Source organism: Haliotis asinina, chromosome 9 (genome assembly GCF_037392515.1).
Source record: "Haliotis asinina isolate JCU_RB_2024 chromosome 9, JCU_Hal_asi_v2, whole genome shotgun sequence".
Lineage (NCBI taxonomy): Eukaryota > Metazoa > Mollusca > Gastropoda > Lepetellida > Haliotidae > Haliotis > Haliotis asinina.
Window position 1 is genome coordinate 3272544 of NC_090288.1, and position 16133 is coordinate 3288676.

At 37.4% G+C, this 16133-nt stretch overlaps 1 long non-coding RNA gene across 1 annotated transcript; it reads right to left on the bottom strand.

Annotated features, from left to right (window-relative positions):
• Positions 1–6425: 6425 nt before the first annotated feature.
• Positions 6426–9644, bottom strand: LOC137296819 (uncharacterized). Its single transcript, XR_010957666.1, has 5 exons — positions 9524–9644; positions 8332–8363; positions 7695–7837; positions 7268–7386; positions 6426–6713 (listed from the first exon to the last, which is right to left on the bottom strand). It is a non-coding gene; the product is annotated as an uncharacterized lncRNA (long non-coding RNA).
• Positions 9645–16133: the final 6489 nt, after the last annotated feature.

A 16133-nucleotide genomic window follows, 5' to 3' on the forward strand; every position in this document is an offset into this window, starting at 1 on the left:
AATGTCTGGCATAGGCAGCACAAGAGGTTTGTCTCAATGAATTCGGTAATCCAGCAATTACACATGTACGTTATACAACATTATAACTGGACAAGGGAAATAATCACATGACACTATGCAAAACATTGGTTGCTCCATTATGGGAAATAATTCAATGTCCAGTAACACAGTTTGTTAAACTTAGCAATATGTACACATACACTGTCATGCAATAAAGTTCACATTTACAATGACATAACTATTTGGTAACCCTCCGCGGATACTAGAAAGCTGTACATAAAAATAGACATATATGGACAAATCAGAACACATTATTATTAATTTGTGGAATAGTGCCTAATATTTGATCATGGTGAGCAAGACCATGTATTCACACGTGACCTGCCAAGTGCAAACATCATTCATCATTGTGACAACAGATTTACCATCACTGACGATCTCCATTCACACAATGCAAAGAAAACCATTGCGTGCATAAACACAGGGAAAGCTGAGCACAATGGATGCAGATACAAATCATTCAGCAATGTGAAAACGCTTTCATCAATATCTCTGCTCTCTACACACAAAACAGACAATAAAACCATTGCACATATACACATCTAGACAACTGGGAACCATGGTTGTGAAAAATTGGAGCAACACTTTACGTTGCAATACTATTTGATTTTACACAAGTGGACTTGAACATAAGCTATCAACTTTGTCAAGTTTACAGCATTACCATATGTAACAAATTACCAAGTAACATTTATGATGCAATTAAAACCCAGTGCTCGTGAACTTAACATCGTGTTAAAGTATTAAACTCACCTGTTTGACGTTAGATGTATGCCAGGACCTTGTTCCATCTTGCTATGCTGTGTTATACAGAAGTATTGTTAGATGAGTACCCAGACTGGTGCATAGAAATTATGGGAATTTTTTATTTATCCAACTGGGAGGTATAATTTAGGGTCACGTGACAAACAATAATTCAAAGTGAGATATTACTCTTGATCCAGCAGTTTTCTGAAACGTTTCAGATGTCACTGCCACACACGTTTCATAAATATTGCGACAGAAGTTATGGTTTGAGTGTTTTTCGTACCGTGAACAGATAGACTTTTGGAACTGATACTACGTAATTATTTTGTTTGTTCCGAGATGCACATACATTTCACGTACAAATAATACATTGTACTCATCTTCGAGAACTCCTAGATTACAACATATATACACAGTACATGCAGGAATGCTTTCATTAGTACAAAGTTTTTTTTCTCAATAAATTAACTTTAAACTAATGCAATGCAATAAGTAATTTACAAAATGCACGTATCAAGGTGTTATCACATAGTGCTGTAAGATATATTTCAGGCTGTAACAATGATTTGAAAGTCGTGTAATTCCTTAAAATTGTGGATATGCAAAGAGAGTAATGCCAAATCTGGGAATATATATCACAGATTCTTTGTGCAAAAGTGCTATTAAACATTTGTATTTTTCCTGCATCTTGCTCTATCCAAACATGTGAAACACCAGTTGTGAAAATTAAATGACGGACATCTGAAACCCATGTATGTTTACCATTGTCATCAAGGTTTTATGGGAATAAATAACATTGGTAAGGAAGGCGGTGCGATTTCATTCTTAATATTTTAACCAAAACATTATAACACACCTTTGAGTAGAAACGTGCCCGTATCTACCACACCAACCCAATATGGCCTCATTCGATGCACACTTGCAAACATTTCGAAAAGATGTAAATTATGTAGTTTGTAGCTTTTCTATATATCCATAATACCTAACACCCCAAATTTCTGAACCGTGTAGAAATACAGGCATGATTTTACTGTAAAATGTTTTACATTCAACCGTGACGCTTACATATATGAAATAATCTATACATGGAAAAAAGTACTTTACGAGCTCTGAGTGAGATAGTCTGATAAGCTACTGGCCATTCCAATGGTGATGAGAACAGAACACAAAGGTAGCTATAATTACTTCCAATTTTAACATCTTGACCACTTGATGTCAAAATCGGAAAACTCGGTAAGACAGACTGGCAAGTTCGTCAGATTGTGTTTATTTCGTAAAGGAGGTACAGGCCCATGATACAACTACTATAGCACAGATATTTGTTGAGTAAGGAGACCTTGAAATGGTGGCTAATAATTATAATAAATGTATTTGTACGAGAATAACCGCTTTTTGTTTACCTGAGAGGGACAGCTTTGAAGAACATATTATCTTTTCGTTAGTTCGTCATATAAACAACTGTTGCATAATCGTTTCAGTTATATTGCTTTTTTAAATTAAGACGTAAATATTCATAATTTGTCATTGAAACTTTGGGTATATGTTTCTGATGACTATATCTTTCACACAGCAAGTTACTGAAATTCTTTCATATTCTCCTTTAAACTAAAACAAGCGATTTTCCCCCTAAACCAGAAGACACAAACATCTTGAGTCACAAACACAGTCTTTCGTGCATAACATCAAGTCTATTTTGTGCATATTCTCTCATATCGCGTCATGCATGTAAAATTCAACTTCAAAGTGTAATGCATAACCTTCGGGCTGAATATTTGTCAATAGAACAGATAGTATAGTATAGTATAGTATAGTATAGTATAGTATAGTATAGTATAGTATAGTATAGTATAGTATAGTATAGTATAGTATTGTATAGTATAGTATAGTATAGTAATTTTTGTATATCAGCATCATTTGCAATGGCAATTCTTAATATAAATTTGTTTTTGTGGTTTATACGCATCAGTAAATTCTTTCTACAGGTTTATAATCCCAAAGAGCAGCAGAAATTATGGTACGTGGATATGTGATTGAATAGAATAGAACATTTATTCTACAACAGGAACGTTCCTAGGTTCCATTCTCAAGATGTGAATCTCATTTCTGGCATTTCTTTGTATATCAGTATCATTTGCAATGGCAATTCTGAATATTGTCATAGTGTTTACTTCAGGACTGCCATTTCCCAATACTTCCATAGACCGAAAACTATGTAACCAGATGTAGTTATTATTGTTCAATCTGCATTCTTAATCTTTATCACTACCGCAGAGTACATTGTCTTGTCAGATACCCTGTTCCTCTTTGTCCCTTCCATTAGTTACAGTATATGACATTTATGGCCTTTATAGGTCACCCCCCTTGGCTGTGTCTGTCATCACATCAACTGTAGAAGGAAGTACTATTGTTTCTCTATCTGTCCATTATGGAATGTTTGCCTGTCCATTGTTGTTAAAAAACTGTATAAATATATGTATACATCTATACTGAATGTGAGTGTAGAGTCCGGTATTCCGACTCGACCGCTTGCAGGAAAGGCCCTGGTGTTGATCTGGAAGTCCGCTCACCTCATTCATGTATACTTGTTTGTCATGTCTTGTGAAACCAACTAAAGACGTTTGAATTAAACTATGCCTTCGTCTTCTTCAACATATTCATTTGTCTTCGTCAACGTGATGTTCATCAAAATCATGAGCTAATTCACCACGAGCCGATGACTACAGGCGCCCGTTGACAATATAAATTTGTTTTTGTGGTTTGTACACATCAGTAAATTATTTCACAGGTTTATAAGCCCAAAGAGCATCAGGAATAATGGTATGTGAATATGTGATTGAATAGAATATGTACTTATTGGATTTGATCAGAAAACGGTTGAAGGTATTTTTCTGAGCTGAACATATTTATGGTACAGAGAGTCATGCACAGAATCTAAACCGAATGTTTGTCAATAAATGACATAGAAATGTCTGACGCTTGCCGGGGACGTATTTCAGTTTCATCGACCAGGGATGATATATACCGAGGTCATAAAGGAACTATACACTTCAGTATGTCAGTTGATTCTAGCCTCCTAGATTTTCAATCGTAAATGTTGCACTAAGGATTGGTGTGCACCCATAGAATATCACCCTTCGGCGAGACTCATGAAGATCTAGGGTCGAATAGGCAACACATGCTTGCCGCAAGAGGCGACTATGATTGTTGGAAGAATCGACTTAAGGGATCGGCTGGCTGACTTGGTGGACACATGTCATCGGTTCCCATTGCGCAGATCGAATGCTCATGCTGTTGATCACTGGCTTATCTGGTCCAAATTTACAAACCGCTGCCATATAGCTAGATAAAGTAACTTATTTACATTGTGTAAATTGTTAATGTTTATGAAAGTACAATATGTATGTACTATACGAAATGATTTGACGTGTTTCTGAAATTTTCGAGCACGTTCATTAGCCATTGCCTTTGCCCTTTAAACAATTTGTATGCCCATGTTTGTAAACAGTTGTGTGTTACACAAGCAATGACTAAAACATAGGGATCAAGCAAAGTGTTAGTGTTATCTTTCATTCATTCACATATAGAATGTCGTTTACAAACCTAGATGCCACGGTGACGCCCTCAAACCATCATTTTTCATAACACGTTATATTTTAAACTAAAATATTTTAAACTTTTTGGTTCAACTTCTTTATTATACAAGGTCACAACGTTTCGAGACAGATTCTAGTCTGTTCTTCAGGTGAATTTCTAAATGCCTTTGAAACAACGTTTTATTTTGGTAACAATTTGTTCAATAAAGTAGTGACTCTGATGTTTGAACCAATATAATTGCTCTTATTTGTTTTGACAAAACCAACAGCGTAAGATGAAATATCCAATTTAAGTCCACTTTTGCCACAAAATTTGATAAATGTGACCTTTACCGTTGACCTTGAAGGTGTTTAATGCACACATGTATATATCTCACGGAACAGGATATCACGAACACCAGTAAATAGTCTTAAAAAGCAATATTTAGTTTCATAAAGGCATAATATAGTGCGTTCTCTGATGGAATTATGGTTACCATGGAAAGGCACCAAAATGATATATTGCCTGGCACTTTCAAGTCAGAACGAAACAGCGGTAAAAGACTACGTAGTCTGTGCGGACAACCACATTGTTTTCTTTCTTGACTGACACAACTATTTAGAGAGCTTGAATCTTGTGTATATAAGTTCTCCTTCATAAGTTCGAAAGCGAGGTAATGCGTCACTTGAAAGTAAGACATACTTTCGAGGAATTTGCTTTCAGCAAAGTTTCAGCCTCTGTTTCGAAATGTTGATGTTGATCGTTTTTATTTCTTCTTTTGGTAAAATATATTAAAGTTTAGTAGGGATGTCATCTGGTTAAAAAAAAACCCAAACCGAGCCCAACGTATCTTTTTCCCAGGTCTTCGAAATGGACCAGAACCATTTCTTCAGATGAAACCATTAATTAAACCATTTATTCATATAAACATTCAAAGCTATTATTTCCATAGCAACTAAAAGATACTCAAAGCACGTGATCGCTGTAAAATGCAACCAAATTACTTTTGGGATTAGCCCCCAGTAATCGGGTGATTGTAATATATTTCTATCATGCCGTCCCAGATCAATGTTCAGGATATCATGAGGCCAAGACTCGATTATGTACGGGTTGCCTTTTTATAACTGCCGCCGCCATATTGATGGAATATTGCTGAGTGCGGCGTAAAAATAAACTCACTAACTCACGTGATATAACTGCGGTATATACTCTGCAAAAGGAAAGGTCAAACTTGTTTTCAGATGCATAATCTATGCATTATGTAAATAATCAACAGGTCATAATGATGTGTTCACACAGATGGTGCAAGTCTTGTGACAGACCGAGGCTCATGATGCCACACATGAAACAATCAAACGTCAAGGTGTAAGGCTGTGTCGTTACCTTGCTTTACTCTGCCTGTTCCTCAGTGTCTGGGCTGAAATGCTAATCAATCTTGTTACTGCCGCAACTGAAGATGTGACCAGCACTTAAAGGACGGACTTTTGGGTTTGTCCTTCGAGCAGATATTTCGTGTGTTTCTACGCATGAATGTGTTTACGCCGCCAAGGAATACTGAGGTGGCCTATTGGATAGCCGTTCTGGGATGTTGTTAAAAGCCGCGTGAAACAACAACCAGAACAACAACAACAACAACAAATACGCACATTCGTAGATACTGTATTTTGGAAAGTGAGTCACATGCATTGTGAACATTTTTTATCAGACAGAGGTTAGTGTCAAAGGATGTAACGGTTCCTCCGAACCCTCTCTCCTTCCTACCCTCTCTCCTCTCATCTCTTATCCCAGCCTTTTGTCCTCCCCTCTCTGAACCCAACCCTCTCTCCTTTCAACCCTCTCTCCTTCCATCGAATATTTTTTCAGTGTGCGAAGTCCTTTTCTGGTGATCGCTGCATGATATTACGTGAATACTACTATAAGCGGCGTAAAACCAAACTCACTCACTCACCCTACTCTCACCAACGCAGTCTGTCCACAGAAAACGAAACAGAACACCCACTTACAAGTGCTCGGTTTAAGAATACACAGAAGGATACACAGGGAAATACATTTCAATGTCTTTATTGATATTATTATATATTTGCATTTAATTGGCATGTTCCATTTTTTTAAAAACTTTACTGGTCAATTATTCTGTTTCATTTACAATGTATCTCTTCTTGAAGATGTACCTGTTTGAAATTACTCTAATTGTATTACATTTTGAATAAAGTGATCTGTTTGTTTTCCATCTGCAGATATTGACATAAGGCGTGTATGCTGATGTATGTGCTGCGGGGCATCCATGTCTGTAGTCCAACAAAGGAGGAGCTGCTACACCATGTCGGTGTCAACTGAAAGTACAGGTATTACAATAATTAAGCACCTCAAAGGATAAACAACATTTTGTTCCATGAAGTTTTCTTCAAAACAAAACCTTCACTCACGTCTTACACACAAACGTGGAATCTGCATGTGCAAAATATGCGCGTAAACCACGTAACCAGTCAGCAACCAAATTATATTTTGAAAGCACTCTTGGTCTTGTATTGTAGATGAAGTCTTGGATTGCACACTAAGAGTGTAATATTTCTTGAGTTCATCGAATTGTGTTGCTACAGGTTGTGTGTTGCCACTCTAAGAGGCCACACAAGGCACTTGTCCACTATTTCCGTTGGAAAATAAAAAATGTTAAAATCAACTGACAGGTTCGGGTTGTTGAGCGCCTCAGTATATATCATCCCAGGTGGATAAAAGTAGAAGACCTCCTCGTCAAGCGTCAGAGTGTTTTAGTTCATGGAATTGTGTTGCTATATCGGTTAGATTATATATGTATGACTCTCGCACCCACACAAAGAAGAGTGTTAAATTATATATATTCCATACATCAAATCAAATCCATACATACCTCAAATTCTGTTGATGGATGAAGCGGTATTATTCAGGCCAGGGAGGCTGCTGTAGCACTGTCCTTCAGAAAGGATCATCCGCTTCCCGGAATATTTGACCTCACTGTACAGTGCCCAACTAAAACGAAACAGCAAACATCCATGAAACTTCTGACAACTGCTTTTCAGAAAAAGCAAACTAAATAAGGCAATGCTTTTCTGAATCATATCCCTCTTGTAAATGTCTCAACTGTTGAGGTAACTGAAACTATGAAGATGAAATTTAAAAATGATACATTTAAAAAGTCAAATTCATAAATGCGTACTTGGTGCATATCCGATCCCACTAAATAGCTGTGCACTTACAATTCGCAAACAAAATATTTCTGTGTCTTTCCAAAAAACAAACATTGCAATTAAATTTTATCTGAGCGCAAATGTGCTTACTCTCCCTCATGGACAACGGCGGAGGACACACGGTTGTCGAAGGCTCCCAAACCAGGCATGTCATTCGTGACTGTCAAAGAACAACCTGTAAAGCATTCCTTCTCGTACAGGGTCACCTTGGCGGAGGTGGGGCACCAGTTTGCCTGCAACAGGATTTTGGATAATACCAAGTGTGTGACGTTTCCCGGTATAGGATAATACACTTCACGTGACCTATCTATCGACTTTCATATCAAATTAATAAACAAGTAGTTTTATTCCCCTGTTAGAGTGGGGTACCTGAAATGAAATTCACCTCTTGAGAATCGAATCGGTAACGGTACCACACAGCTAAGGTACCCTTAAGACATTAGGGCGGAGGGACTACAACTGTCTGTTGAGATCAAGCAGACATCTCAGTCAATGTAAAATCTTTTCATGTGAGGTTTCATTTGGGGTCCTTTGTTATAGTGTGTGTCAAATATAGAGGTGATGTTTCAAAGAAAACAAAAGACCAGAACCTTACCGATTTCAAGTAATAGAATCAAGAATAGATGGAAAGTGTATCCCCTAAACAAATTTTCAAACATAAACGCGATAACTATCACAAGAAAACTATTGTAGAATAAATGTTCTATTCAATTACATATTCACATACCATATTTCCTGCTGCTCTTTAGGATTTCAAACCTGAAAAAAGATGTGTATAAACCATAACAACACATTTATAAGAAATGTCGTTGCAAATGATGTTGAAATACAATTTTATACTCCTTTTATCTGTAAATGTTCAGCCCGAACGTCGCGCATTACACTTCAGTGTGGAAATTTACACGTATGACGTGGTATGAGAGACTGGCACAACTTAGAATTAATTAAAATTAGCGCTCAGTGTTAGCACTTTGAGCACAAGTGTGAAGATAATTAGAGACGCGGTATAATGACCATTATTTTTTTTGCTAAAATTATGCATAAAAATGAAATGGATAATGGCACAGGATACTTGTGACAAGCACATATATTTTTGCTTTTGGAAATAATACTTTCGCTTGTATTAAATTTCTTTACCCATTACAATACAGACTGGAGCAGTGTATTTGGAACTAACAACCACCTTCCTTTGTGGAGGCAACGTTAAGATTGGTAGGTAAACGATGTGAACCCGCGTAGAATTCCGTGGAAGTGAATTTCCCTATTGTAAAACACGATATTGGAACACGAGCATTGATACAGGTGTATGTATTACACAACGGGTGGGAGTGATCTTCTTAACCTGCATAAGATTGTTAGAGCTATTCACCAATGTAGGGCACATCGTGTTTAACTCGTACAGATAGCTTGCTTACGAAGGCTGAGGTAAGGAGAATGTCGCTTATAACGTTTCACATTAACCATAAGGAAAATTGATAACGCCATGGTGAATAAAAATACATTTTTGAAACAATTGCTTAACTCTTATGAACGAAATGATGCTTATGCCATAAGTGGCCGCTGGTCCTTCGTTTCTTCCTGTATAGGGTACTTAATAGTTTGCCGCAAATATGCCTACGTAGGCCTTAATGAAAGGCAGGTCATTCAAGATTTGAGTAACTATGCCACAATATGCACAATTCTCAAATGACCATGCCCAAGCATTACCTTAATAATTTCGATGGAACCAGTTATCACAGGTGGCATGCGGACAAATACATAATCACCTCCAATCAGGGATTTCAACTCGTGATGATAGTTTTAGGTGTGCTTAAGGATGCAATTCGGTGGATTTCGGCGCCACAAACGTCTGGTCCATCTGTGCCTCCAAGACTATCGGACTAAGTTCACATAACGGAAGGAATACAGAAAAGGTTTACCTGGTCTTGGTGATGACAATCTGTGAGTTCCACGGATGGAGTAGCGATCTTGGGTGTTCGAGGCCTTTTATAGCAACAGATATCCGTGAACCACGCAGTCTTGTCCTTGAAGACGTCGTTTCTGATTAGACAGATACAGTTATCCAATCACAGATATCTGAGATATAACATAGAAAGCGTCTCATTCAATACCGGACATGAGTGGGAGGGGGCAAGTGTTCAACCTGTTGTGTCCTGTACTGACCTTACAATATTTGTGCTGGGTGAGAGACACACAGCAAATTCATCCGTACAAATCATCCGGTTCACGTAGACTTGAGAAACTCATATATGGTATATATTTTGTCTGAATAACAGCCAGACTTAAATGTTTCCAATTTTCACTACTTGTGCATTTCTCAAAAAGTATATTCAGGTAAACAGTTGACAGTTTGTACTGGAAGACATTCGCTGTCTATATTTCGATACGGGTGGATCTGGGTTAGTGGTTTAGAAGTGTATCCTGTCAAACTTTTCATAAAGTGGACATAGTAAACCAAAGCGATCCTTAGTTTCTACTGTGCGAACGACACAGAGTGGACAGTCTTGAGCCACTTGATAAAGTATGGTTTCATTGTTTCTATTTAATAGTGAGTGAGTGAGTGAGTGAGTATGGTTTGATACCTCATTTACCATATTCCATCAATATTGGCAAGAGGAGGGTCGGGTCGTTATTCAGTAAGAGTGCATCAGTATGTTAAAACTTAGAACGCGGTGTTGTCACATATTCACCATCTGATTATCTACCAACAGATTCGTGGGTTCTTTTAAGTGCACAGGATAGCGTACTGTACACTAGGGTTTGTGACGACACTGAAAGTTGACTAAAGGTTTTCGAAGATGTCCACATATGGCCTCGATCCCAGCATCTCATGCTCTGTGTATCACTAGCCTGGCACCTGGACTGTTCTCCCACCATGACCCCCTCTCCACCCCCATGCAGGTTACATCTTCGATATGGTGGATTTGCGTATGTGTGAGTAAAACCGGATTTAGATTGTGGAAAACCTTTTATATCAGAATACAAGGACAGGTGTATCATGTCAGACAGAAAGAGTTGACTTGAAGATAGCTAAAAAATATGCCAGATGGATTTTTATTAGGGCCAAGGACTACAGTCAGTGAGTCAGGGTATATACATGCGATCTGAAATTTTGTTGCTCTGACCTCATTCTATTTATTGAAGAATGATGAAAAATACTTTATGATTTAGTTCAAGATTGTCCATTTTGTGTCGTCCAGCTGACACGTAGCATGACTTCGGTTTCCCATGTCTGTTTTCATGAAAACGTAAGTCAAGATGTACTTCCAATGGACTGTAGCATATTTCCATCTGTATCGAAATTTAGACAGCTGCTGTCATCCACTACCATCAACTACTGACAAGTGTCAACTGTTAAGCTAAATATACTCTCAAGAAAAGAAATGCATGAGTCGTAAAAATTGGGTACATTTAAGTTTTGCTTATATTATCTTATATTATATTATATTATTATATTATATTATATTATATTATATTATATTATATTATATTATTATATTATTATATTATATTATATTATATTATATTATATTATATTATATTATATTATATTATATTATATTATATTATATTATATTATTATCTTATATTATATTATATTATATTATATTATTATATTATATTATATTATTATCTTATATTATATTATATTATTATCTTATATTATATTATATTATTATCTTATATTATATTATATTATTATCTTATATTCAGATAAAATTAATACCAAGTATGAGTTCGTTATGTGTAGTTGAACCGGGAGTGATTTATGCGGGTTTTGCCACGATCAAACCACTCTGAAAAAAATGAGAAACGAGAAAACGCAGCCACGTGGGACTATGGCGGCTAAACATAGCAACATGGTATGATCAGCAGGGTTCCCGTGTCAAAACTGGAGTGTTAGACTGGTTCATGCAATTACATATGTTATGTTTAGGAATACACTTTCTTAGTAAAGTACAAATTCTAGTACTTTTTTTAGTTAAGTCCGAGCCCGGGGTTCGAACCCACACCCTCATACAAGCTCATCACTTGCGTGAGAGACTGACTTCGGCAGTTATATCAAGACGGCGTAGGTTCAGTGCAGACAGCGAGAAGTCGTCTACGCACCGAAGTTATTCGAAAGACACGACCGACCTGTTCGAGGTGACGAAGGACACAGGGTATGGCCACAACAGTACCGTTGACGTGTTTGGGGTTGTTACCAGACCTGATACCTAAAACCCTCTTCGGTGTTCCTATTTTGCGGAGTATATATATTTCTAGGGACGAAACTCAGAAGAGCATGTTCCAGACATGATTTTAACTGCTTTGTAACTGCTTGCAGAAATATGATGCAATTCCCTTAACTTATATTTAAGGCGCTTCCATTTGCTATGTTACCATACCATGTGCTCGTGTAGTGAGTCTGTGGCCCCCTCGCAGAAATAACCTTAGTGTTCCCGAAAATAAAGCCAAATAGTAGGAAGAACACGGAATACAGAGAAACTGCTGAATTTGGAAAATAACAAACAAAAACACATTATGTAGAAGAAAATGAATGGGAAGAAACGCCTGTCCATCTGCCTAAGGTGACGCAATGATAAATAATACTTTCGCTTGTATTAAATTTCTTTACCCATTACAATACAGACTGGAGCAGTGTATTTGGAACTAACAACCACCTTCCTTTGTGGAGGCAACGTTAAGATTGGTAGGTAAACGATGTGAACCCGCGTAGAATTCCGTGGAAGTGAATTTCCCTATTGTAAAACACGATATTGGAACACGAGCATTGATACAGGTGTATGTATTACACAACGGGTGGGAGTGATCTTCTTAACCTGCATAAGATTGTTAGAGCTATTCACCAATGTAGGGCACATCGTGTTTAACTCGTACAGATAGCTTGCTTACGAAGGCTGAGGTAAGGAGAATGTCGCTTATAACGTTTCACATTAACCATAAGGAAAATTGATAACGCCATGGTGAATAAAAATACATTTTTGAAACAATTGCTTAACTCTTATGAACGAAATGATGCTTATGCCATAAGTGGCCGCTGGTCCTTCGTTTCTTCCTGTATAGGGTACTTAATAGTTTGCCGCAAATATGCCTACGTAGGCCTTAATGAAAGGCAGGTCATTCAAGATTTGAGTAACTATGCCACAATATGCACAATTCTCAAATGACCATGCCCAAGCATTACCTTAATAATTTCGATGGAACCAGTTATCACAGGTGGCATGCGGACAAATACATAATCACCTCCAATCAGGGATTTCAACTCGTGATGATAGTTTTAGGTGTGCTTAAGGATGCAATTCGGTGGATTTCGGCGCCACAAACGTCTGGTCCATCTGTGCCTCCAAGACTATCGGACTAAGTTCACATAACGGGAGGAATACAGAAAAGGTTTACCTGGTCTTGGTGATGACAATCTGTGAGTTCCACGGATGGAGTAGCGATCTTGGGTGTTCGAGGCCTTTTATAGCAACAGATATCCGTGAACCACGCAGTCTTGTCCTTGAAGACGTCGTTTCTGATTAGACAGATACAGTTATCCAATCACAGATATCTGAGATATAACATAGAAAGCGTCTCATTCAATACCGGACATGAGTGGGAGGGGGCAAGTGTTCAACCTGTTGTGTCCTGTACTGACCTTACAATATTTGTGCTGGGTGAGAGACACACAGCAAATTCATCCGTACAAATCATCCGGTTCACGTAGACTTGAGAAACTCATATATGGTATATATTTTGTCTGAATAACAGCCAGACTTAAATGTTTCCAATTTTCACTACTTGTGCATTTCTCAAAAAGTATATTCAGGTAAACAGTTGACAGTTTGTACTGGAAGACATTCGCTGTCTATATTTCGATACGGGTGGATCTGGGTTAGTGGTTTAGAAGTGTATCCTGTCAAACTTTTCATAAAGTGGACATAGTAAACCAAAGCGATCCTTAGTTTCTACTGTGCGAACGACACAGAGTGGACAGTCTTGAGCCACTTGATAAAGTATGGTTTCATTGTTTCTATTTAATAGTGAGTGAGTGAGTGAGTGAGTATGGTTTGATACCTCATTTACCATATTCCATCAATATTGGCAAGAGGAGGGTCGGGTCGTTATTCAGTAAGAGTGCATCAGTATGTTAAAACTTAGAACGCGGTGTTGTCACATATTCACCATCTGATTATCTACCAACAGATTCGTGGGTTCTTTTAAGTGCACAGGATAGCGTACTGTACACTAGGGTTTGTGACGACACTGAAAGTTGACTAAAGGTTTTCGAAGATGTCCACATATGGCCTCGATCCCAGCATCTCATGCTCTGTGTATCACTAGCCTGGCACCTGGACTGTTCTCCCACCATGACCCCCTCTCCACCCCCATGCAGGTTACATCTTCGATATGGTGGATTTGCGTATGTGTGAGTAAAACCGGATTTAGATTGTGGAAAACCTTTTATATCAGAATACAAGGACAGGTGTATCATGTCAGACAGAAAGAGTTGACTTGAAGATAGCTAAAAAATATGCCAGATGGATTTTTATTAGGGCCAAGGACTACAGTCAGTGAGTCAGGGTATATACATGCGATCTGAAATTTTGTTGCTCTGACCTCATTCTATTTATTGAAGAATGATGAAAAATACTTTATGATTTAGTTCAAGATTGTCCATTTTGTGTCGTCCAGCTGACACGTAGCATGACTTCGGTTTCCCATGTCTGTTTTCATGAAAACGTAAGTCAAGATGTACTTCCAATGGACTGTAGCATATTTCCATCTGTATCGAAATTTAGACAGCTGCTGTCATCCACTACCATCAACTACTGACAAGTGTCAACTGTTAAGCTAAATATACTCTCAAGAAAAGAAATGCATGAGTCGTAAAAATTGGGTACATTTAAGTTTTGCTTATATTATCTTATATTATATTATATTATTATATTATATTATATTATATTATATTATATTATATTATATTATATTATATTATATTATATTATATTATATTATTATATTATATTATTATATTATATTATATTATATTATATTATATTATATTATTATCTTATATTATATTATATTATATTATATTATATTATTATATTATATTATATTATATTATATTATATTATTATCTTATATTATATTATATTATATTATTATCTTATATTATATTATATTATTATCTTATATTATATTATATTATTATCTTATATTCAGATAAAATTAATACCAAGTATGAGTTCGTTATGTGTAGTTGAACCGGGAGTGATTTATGCGGGTTTTGCCACGATCAAACCACTCTGAAAAAAATGAGAAACGAGAAAACGCAGCCACGTGGGACTATGGCGGCTAAACATAGCAACATGGTATGATCAGCAGGGTTCCCGTGTCAAAACTGGAGTGTTAGACTGGTTCATGCAATTACATATGTTATGTTTAGGAATACACTTTCTTAGTAAAGTACAAATTCTAGTACTTTTTTTAGTTAAGTCCGAGCCCGGGGTTCGAACCCACACCCTCATACAAGCTCATCACTTGCGTGAGAGACTGACTTCGGCAGTTATATCAAGACGGCGTAGGTTCAGTGCAGACAGCGAGAAGTCGTCTACGCACCGAAGTTATTCGAAAGACACGACCGACCTGTTCGAGGTGACGAAGGACACAGGGTATGGCCACAACAGTACCGTTGACGTGTTTGGGGTTGTTACCAGACCTGATACCTAAAACCCTCTTCGGTGTTCCTATTTTGCGGAGTATATATATTTCTAGGGACGAAACTCAGAAGAGCATGTTCCAGACATGATTTTAACTGCTTTGTAACTGCTTGCAGAAATATGATGCAATTCCCTTAACTTATATTTAAGGCGCTTCCATTTGCTATGTTACCATACCATGTGCTCGTGTAGTGAGTCTGTGGCCCCCTCGCAGAAATAACCTTAGTGTTCCCGAAAATAAAGCCAAATAGTAGGAAGAACACGGAATACAGAGAAACTGCTGAATTTGGAAAATAACAAACAAAAACACATTATGTAGAAGAAAATGAATGGGAAGAAACGCCTGTCCATCTGCCTAAGGTGACGCAATGATCGACTGTCAATGTTAGCTTGACAAATGAAAATCACTCTATTACCTAAACGTGGGAGATTTATCTTTTAAGACTCGTTCAGCCCCGTCCAAGCTTTAAATTGCGGGTGTTAGGAATCACCACACATACACGCTCACTCCCTGTCCCCGCCACCCACCCCACAATGTGACCGGCAGCTCCAATTTCCGGATGTTTGTTCCGCCGCTGTGTCATACTAAATCAACTCTCATTTGACACTGACCCAGAATTCACTGACCGAATTGTGTGCACAGTGACGACAGTGTGTACTTGATGTATAGGTCTGACAGATGTTTCATGGACGCTAACCGAACAATAATGAGACAAGGAAAAAGTTGTAAATATCCATGTTTGAAGGGATATTTTATATTAAGCATATATTCTTAATGTATGCTTTACAAATTTCATGTACAATTAATTATTGGCAT